This window comes from Miscanthus floridulus, chromosome 10 (assembly GCF_019320115.1).
Source record: "Miscanthus floridulus cultivar M001 chromosome 10, ASM1932011v1, whole genome shotgun sequence".
NCBI lineage: Eukaryota > Viridiplantae > Streptophyta > Magnoliopsida > Poales > Poaceae > Miscanthus > Miscanthus floridulus.
Window position 1 is genome coordinate 26,863,876 of NC_089589.1, and position 8,985 is coordinate 26,872,860.

At 48.7% G+C, this 8,985-nt stretch overlaps 1 pseudogene; it reads left to right on the forward strand.

Moving 5' to 3' along the window:
• The first annotated feature begins 575 nt into the window (after window positions 1–575).
• On the forward strand, window positions 576–3,068 carry LOC136488285 (uncharacterized; annotated as a pseudogene).
• Window positions 3,069–8,985: the final 5,917 nt, after the last annotated feature.

Sequence of the window (8,985 nt, forward strand, 5' to 3'; positions counted from 1 at the left end):
CAGGACTCATCTCCCCTGGCGTGGAGAGGGATGTGACCGTCCACAAAAATCCCCCTTGGGGCTGCTATTCCCTGGGCTGAGCTGCCCTGAGCTCCCAAAGGAAGCCTAAAATAGGCTTATTAGGGGACTGCTGGAGTATGAAAAATGACCCATCTCCCCCAATGACAATTTTATAGGATTAAGGGATAGGATTGGAGAACTGTTGCAGATCCGCCTCGTAGCACACACACCCCATGTTGAGTGGGCCCCACCATGTTTCTTCGCTCTTCTCTCTCCTCACTTCTGGTTGCCATTCGTGTTCTCTTTCCTTGCCCACATGGTGACCTATGTAGATGACAAGGTCAAGCATGGAACGACTTGTCATCCGGCACAGTGCGGACGGAGTACCGCCGATGTAGTTGGGTGGGGCTCATCCTTTGGCATGGGGCCACTAGATTGGTCATGTTAGAGCCCGTCTCCCGAGGCTGCGCATCAATATGGGCGACACGGAGGTGGAAGCATGGCAAGCAACAAGGCAGATGTGAGGTAGAGGGTGGCGAGTGGGCCGACAACTGGTGGGGGTAGAGGGTGGGCGAATGGGCCGTGATCCTTTTGTGATACTTGCAAGAGGAGGCAAGGGAGTGGTGGATAGGTGCGCAGGCCAGAGACTGGCTTGGTGAGGGAGAGATGGGGAAATGATAGGTTGTGGCTAGTAAGGAAGAAGGAGATGGCTTGGTGAGGCACAGGATGAAGGATGGATTAAAAAAGATAGGCAAAAGAGAGAAGTGAGTTTTGTGGGGGATGAAACTCTCTTGGCACAATTACCAACTTTTTATGAGTCATGAAGTTAAATGTCCGTGAAACCATAGAATGAAACTTTCTATTGAAAGTGGGTATTTCATACATATTTCATTTCTTTCTATATAAGATAGCACAACGTCATGAAACTTCTCATTGAGACTGGTCTTATAAAGAGTAAACTTACTTTAACAATAGTTGCTTTTGTATTGGCTAATATACAGTAATCGTGACTGAATGTGGCCAGTCCGGGCGAATGAAACCGACGAGAGCCCCCGCCCAAACTGTGCGTCTCCGATCTTGCTGGAGCAAGGGTCTGTCGAGCTGACTCCTTGAGGGATTATCATCATTGTGATAATTATTAAACACAAGGGACACACATATACTACAACGAGAGAGAGGGCGATCAGGACAGGAGATGGTTGAGATTTCGAGCCTTGCGCAATGGTGGGACGATTGGCAGCTGCGCGAGGCACGCCATGACCCTGGTCAGCAAGGTCGCGGTGGCCCTGTACGCCTTCTACAAGTCGTGGCAGCCCAGCTCCAGCGACTGGAGACTAACGGCGGCCGCGGCCCTCCTGTTCGTCATCGGGGGTCTTGAGCTTCAGCGAGAAGCCGATCGCTCTCAACAGAGCCAAGTTTGCCAAGACCAAGCGGCTGGCGGCCGTGTCGACCTGGACAAAAGGAGTACCAAAGAAGCCTTCGGTCTGGAGGGAGGACCTGAGCCAGTTCTCACTGTTCGAGAAGAGCAACTGCTTCGGCGCGCTGCAAAGTCTTTCCGCGTCTTTCCATGCGTCGGGCAGCAGCAGCAGTCGTCAGAATAAAGAGGTGGCCCTGTCTCTGGCAGACAAGGTTCTGATGGCACTCTCGGACATGTCCCTGCGAGCTGCTGCTAAGGAGCTGGTGGAACAGAGGAGAGCCGAGAAGGTGGAGGACTTGTTCCCACCTCTGCTGGTCGCCGAGTTAGGCATGGCGCACTGGCTGCGCGGCGTCTTCGCCTTCGTCTACACCAGGGCCTTGGTGACCGTCAGCCCTCTGTACCTCATCTATCACCTGGCGCTCGTCCCGGTCCTCCACATCGCCGCCCTCACGCTCTTCGCGACGAGCGACAAGCACTGGTACAAGCGCGCAGACGTGAAGATAACGTACATCGTCCTGTGTCTCACCGCCGCGCTGGACTTCCTCGCGTTGTTCATCCGCCAGTTGGTATACCTTCTCATGTCCATGACACAGGTGCCGGCGCTGTGCGAGACGGTGCCCGGCTACAACCTCATAGACGAGGCTGTCGGAGAAGCTGACAAGGGCATCACCGGGTGGATATACAAGTGTGCCGGGTCTGTCTGCAGGCCTCGGCATCGTGAACTGTACAAGAAAGTCTCACCAACTGTGCTTCGGATCTGGTGGACGCACAGGACCGAGACCTTGCCAGTTACAGGATCTTCGATTCACCAGCTGCAACCACCAAGAACTGGGCTCTAAGTGAGGTGCTGCAGTCGAGCTGTGGACAAGAGATAAAAAGTAGCTTGGGCATCTCATTTGACCGGAGCGTCCTCCTATGGCACATAGCCACCGATCTTTGCTTCCGCTGCTCTGACGTCGTCGATGATGGACACGAAGAAGATGTACAAGACGGAGAAGGAGAAGCAGCAGAGGAACTAGAAGGAGAAGAACTACAAGGAGGAAGAGAAGAAGTACAAGAAGAAAGAGAAGGAGAAGGAGAGGAAATAAAATCAGAGGACGGAGGCGCTCCACAGGGAGGAAGGACAAGGATGGACAACCCAGCATTTCGGCTTCACATCGAGAGCACAGAGGCTACATGGCGCAGCAGGCGCCATCAGATATCAGAAGCCAGGGATGAAGTCAAATCCTTCTTCTTGTACAACAATGGTACATCATCAGATGATGGCTGTAGCCAGATGAACCGAGGAGCAGTAGCAGACCGCTTGAGCAAAAAAGACCTATTGATGGAGCTCATCTACCACATGGCAGACTGTAGAGAAGCGAATCCAGACATCACCGATGGTTTTTTCCACACCGTAAAGACATGCAAGCTCGCGAAAGAGCTGTTGGAGATACCGGACGATTCTACGCGCTGGAAGCTCATGTACCAGGTGTGGCTGGGCATTCTCTGCTACTCCGCCAGCATGTGCAGGGCCTACCTGCACGCCAAGAGCTTGGGTGAAGCTGGAGAGTTCCTCTCCTTCGTCTGGCTGGTGCTCTCGCTCAAGGGGGCCAAGACTTTGACACACATGCTTCAAATGCCGCCGGAGACTCAAGCTTCTGACGAGTGACGCCGCGGCCGGACACTCGGTGAGCTTCAGATGCCGCAGGAGACTGAAGCTTCTGTTAGCACTCCGGCTGTACAGCAGCATGACAATCAGGCGTTGTCGGATGGTGATCAGGAGCCGCGTACAAGCCTGGATGGGTGTGTCTGACGATGGAGCGGACAAGTCACCTGATGGGCTGTCGAGCCCATGAGAGCGCCGGCCCAGGAAGGTGAACTCGCGTTACTTTTGGCCCTGTGTGGTCCAACAGCTAAGCTGGCAAGAGCCGAGACGTGAGAGAGTTGTGCTGTTCTGTATAAGAGCGGAGACGTTAGGAGAGAAAGGGTATCAAATATTGTAAACCGAATCCTGTTATCTGCCAAGAACACACACTTCGTCTATTCGTCCCCGTGCTCTGCTTCCCTTCCTCGATTCCGATCCCTAGCTATATCAGATCCGTCTTTCCTCGGCATCGCTCCTCTTCTCCTCTTGCTTTGATTCCGGATTGTGATTCCCGACGGCAGGTTGATCGCCGTTCTGCGCCTAGCGTGTGGAACGAGTGAACCCATAGGTCCTTGCCGAGGTTGATCCGATAGGTAGAGGAGTAGTTGATCGATTGTTCAGATTTGTCTCTGGAGCCCCACCATATCGATCACAACCACTTCACTAGGTTCCGCAAGCAACTCGGCGCCATGGATCCCAACACCAAGCTCATCCTCGAGGAACTCAAGTCGGCGAAGTCGTCGTTGGAGAGCCAGATCAGCACGGTGGAGACGTCGTTGGGAACCGGATCGGTGCGGTTGAGCACTCAATCGCTGACCAATTTGGCAGACTCGAGGACGCCGCCAAGGTGTTCGACACCTGGAAGCCAAAGATGGATACGAGCGTGGAGGAGCTGCGCTCGGAGATGGGCACAATCCGCAAAGCGGACTCGTCCGTGGAGGATTTGCGCTCAGAGATGATGGCACTACGCAAGTCGGTGAGCCGAGTGGTGCTCGACTCCGGGCCGGCCACGACAGCTAGCATCCTACCGCCTCCATTGATGACCGCGGCAACTTCATCTGCCGTAACCCGGTCATTAGCCCGTATGGGCACCGCGTCGACAACAGTCACCGGGGGTCTGGGTCACTGACTCAACCTCCGGTCAAGGGTATGTTCGATCCTCCCAAACCCCATCCCATTCATCCCCTTCCCAATTTTGGGTTACACCGTTCGTTCTGGATTTCGGGGTCAGAGTCGGGGGTTCGTATCGAGGGCGATCTAGGGGGAACATTCTGGGATCCTTATTGTCTGCACTGGGGTCCCCATTATTCGAGCAGTAAGCTGCCGAAAATGAACTTCCCTGGGTTCGACGGGGAGAATCTGAAGATGTGGATCACCTGTTGTGAGGACTGCTTTGAGATGTATTCTGTCCAGCCTCATGTCTAGATCAGAGTGGCGACTATGCACCTTTCCTCCGCCACTGCCCGCAGGTTGCAGTCAGTCGAAATGCAAGTGCGTGCACCTTCGTGGCGTGAGTTCTGTCAGATGGTTTTGGAGTGCTTTGGGAAGGGTCAGCATGAACTTCTAATTCACCAACTGTTTCACATCCGTCAAATGGGTTCGGTCCAAGAGTACATTGATAGACTCTCTTCTCTTGTTGATCACCTGATCGCCTATGATCGTAATAACGATCCATTGTTTTATGCTATGCGGTTCGTGGATGGATTGAAGGACGAATTTGTTCTGCTATTCATATGCAGCGCCCTGCTACACCTTCGATACTGCTTCGGTTTTTGCTTTATTGCAGGAGCGAGGAGTCGGCGGAATACACTCATAAGAAGGATATCAGGCGCTCTGATGGCTTTAGCTTCTCCAGGCCTCTGCTTCACGGCCCCTAGCCCCTTACTAAATTTTCACCATGTATCAACGCTCCAAATGTGTTGCAATTGCTGTTCGCCTAAACAACCGTTTAGCCCGTTTAAACACCGTGTAAACGCTACATGGTGGTGCGCCGTTTCCGTTTAATCACCCGTTTACCCCGTCTAATTGGCCGTTTAGCTCGTTTAATGGGATGTTTTGCCCGAATATGGCTAAACGGTAGGTGACCGACTGCTTACCATTTAGCGTTTAGGAAAACACTAGTTGCAATAGACCCAAAATGGTTGCAATAATGCCAATAGCAACATGACTTTGGCGTTGAGAGGCATTGCAAGTGCAACCGTGGGTATAGCCTTGGACAACGTTTTGCTGGGCGGTTTTGCAAATACTTTTGGCAATTGCAACACCTGGCCATTGCAGTCTTAAGGTTTTGCTAATGTTGTATGTGTAGCAACAACAAGTACTGCAATGCTTGGGCGTTACTGGACCTTGCAATGATAAAATGCCCATGTCATAGCAAATGGTGCGCTAGCAATGAAGAATGTGTGTTGCAAGACAATGTATTGCCACGCATATCGAGTGTGGCAACAGGACTTATGTCGCAACACCAAGAAATGGTGGCATGATGTGCAATTGCCATGCCCAAGGTTTGGTTCCTATAAGGTGCAGCCGCTATTGTTATGCATAATGGGTGTGGCAACAGGAGTTATGTCACAATACCAAGAAGTGCACATGTTGCCACAAGCTTTCGTTGTGATACGGTGCATCCTTTATTGCTACGCATGACGAGTGTGGCAACAAGACTTATGTGGCAACACCAAGAAGTGATGGCAATTGCCACGTTCAATGTTGCATTGCTATAAGACGCAACCTCTATTGCTACGAGGATTGTTCGTTGCTATACGATATATTGCCACAGAAAATGTGGAGCCGCTTTAACAACGCTTTTGGTTTGGTCCCAACAGGCAATATTGTAGCGCCATTAATAATTAGAAACTCAATAGACATCAACAAAGCATTTGAATAAAACCATTAAACCAAAATATTGACTTGTTTAATTTGTTCACATCTGGAATTTTTGAAATAAATTTACATCTGGAATTAAATGATCCAATTTCAAACTCAGGCTACACACAATATTGAAACAAAGTGTTGTCGATCAAAACTGACCCGGAAGCATGGAATGACTTTTGGGCAATGTTTATAACATAAATATAGCAATGAAAATTTATATGGAAAGTTGTATCAAAACTCATAGGAGAATAGAAGGAAAAGATGGTGCCATTCTCTGTCAAACCGGCCTGGCCGGCCTCCCTAACCAGCCAGGCCGGCTCCCTGCGCTGCTGGCATGCTGCTGCTGCTATGCCTTGCCTGTTGACCAGCTAGGCTGGCTGGCTGCTGGGCCGGCCAAGCCGCTGGCAGGCTGCATGTGGAGCTCACTATGCTAGTATGTGTGTCCTCACCATGGTACAAACTATTGGCTTATGTGGAGCTCAAGGTAGGGATAGCAGAGGCATACCATCGTCATGTACATTGTCAAACGCTACAAGTTTGGTATAGGATGTGTCTCCATCAGAGATTGTTTGAAAAATTAAAAAAAATTAAATATAAAAATATGTGAATTAGACAAATATTTGAGACACAAAATAACTTAAATAAAAAACTTATCAACACCAAATATGTAGATCAGGTCGGCCACTACAACTTGTGTATTAATTATGTGAACATTCAAGGTTGTTTAGGAATTGTAAATTTTATATTTCAAAATCTATGAACTTAGAACACATATTTGAGAATCTAAACGAATTTGCATAAGAAACTTTTCAACTCCAAAGTTACATATTGTACTAAGAACAACAACTTTCCTATAGACCATGTCAACATCTCAGGTTGTTTAAAAAAAATAATTTCAAAATTCATGAATTTAAAACAATATTTTAGGACTCTAAACAATTAAAATAAAAAACTTCTCAACTAAAAAGTTGTAGATTTTATCGAGAGCTACTATTTTGATATAAAGTTTATCTTTGTCCAAATTTATATAGAAAAGTTATGAATTATTTTTGGTGACACTATTTTGAGAGGTGGGTAGCTTGAGGCGTCTGTATTTAAAAATCGATTGTTAGAGACGGATAGAATGTCAGTCTCTATTAATATCTATTTTCACAAACATAACATCTTAAGACACTACTGGAAACAGAGACTTTGCCGAGTGTCAAAAATCGGACACTCGGCAAAGATCTTCTTTGTCGAGTGCTGCACTCGACAAAGAATTGCACTCGGCAAAGATTTCTTTGCCGAGTGCCGGGCACTCGGCAAACACAGGCACTCGGCAAAGGACTTCTTTGCCGAGTGCCAGACTCTCGGCAAAATCTCTACACTCGGCATAGGCTGCCCGTGAAACGGCGCCCTGCCACGGCCTTCTTTGCCGAGCGCCTGCGGTTAGGCACTCGGCAAAGATTTGTTTTTTTTGTTTTTAATTTCTTTGCCGAGTGCCCCAGATCTGGCACTCGGCAAAGATTTATTTTTTTTTAAATTCTTTGCCGAGTGTCTCAGATCTGGCGCTCGGCAAAGAAATATTTTTTATTTTTAAAATACTTTGCCGAGTGCCCCCTGGACGGCACTCGGCAAAGATTTAATTTTTTTTATTATTTCTTTGCCGAGTGCTCCCGTGGATGCACTCGGCAAAGAGGAAATTTTAAAAAAAAATCAAAACATTCTTTGCCGAGTGCCTGATGGCTGGCACTCGGCAAAGACACCCTTTGCTGAGTGTCATGCCCCGGCACTCGGCAAAGTTTTTTTGTTTTTTTTGTTTTTGGCCTCCAATTTTTTTGTGCTGCCTTTTTAAAGCACCAGGAACTCCTAGTTACAATTTGGGGATTTTTTGTGGCTTTTTGTTATATTTAGTTACTTTATTTCGTTTACTTGAATTTTTCCGGAAATTAGAAATTTGAACTGCATGTGGTACGAATAATGGAGTTTAATGATTCGAAAATTGATAGTCATGTTAGTGAGTGTTATGAGAGGCCGTATCCAGGAACGGACCCGAAATTTCGGACATCTTGTTCACGAAACATGTCCGCGAAATTGCGTGTGAAGTGTTTATAAATTCTATAAAAAGCAAACGAAGTCCGAAAATCATGAAACGTGTTGAGATGTCGTGATATCATATGTGGAGGCTATGATAAAATTTTCAGAAGATTTCGTGCACGTTGTCACGTACGATGCTTACAAACCAGGACATCTCCACATGTGATATCAGATCCCCCGGCCGCGCCGCCCTGACCCCGGCCGGCCCTGCGCCCCAGCCGCGCCTTTTTCCGGCCTTGCCCTGCCCCCGGCCACGCCCCGTGGACCACCCGCCCCAACGCCATCCGTGCTTGACCCCGTCCCCGACTCCGCCCGATCCCGACGCCGCCCGCCCCTACCCCATCGCCCGTCAGGTATGCCTTCTCACTTATTATTGTCGAGGTAGTGGTAGTTGTAGTAGTATTAGTTGTACTAGTGGTAGTATTAGTACAACTAGTGGTAGTATTAGTAGTAGAATTAGTGGTAGTAGTAGTAGAAGTAGTGGTAGTACTAGTAGTACAACTAATGATATTAGTTGTAGCAATAGTGGTAGTAGTAGAAGAACCAATGGTAGTAGTAGTAGCAATAGTGAAAGTAGTAGTACAAGTAGTGGTACTACTTGGATATATTCTTCTGCATGGATTGATATCCAAACTACATGGCTTCTGTTGAGCCATATGTGCTTGTCGGCCATCGTGCCGTTGTTTTTTGCAGGTTTTGGAAACCTCACCGTGCAGGGGAGGTTCTGCCGAATTTTTTTATAAATAACAGTATTTTGTTCCATTTTTGTAGAGAAGAGCCCGTCAGAGTTGAGTCGGAGTTCTCGCCACCGTGTCGGTCTGCCTGCACCGCGTCGTCTCGCCACTACACCGACCCGCCACGGCCCCGCTAGCCTGACTCCGTCGCCACCCTAGGTATAACCCCTCTTTTCGTATCATTGTCGTAGATCGCGTAACCCAGTTAGGCGTCTCCCGTTCGAAAGAGATACGGTTGGAGGTATGCAGATCTTTGCATA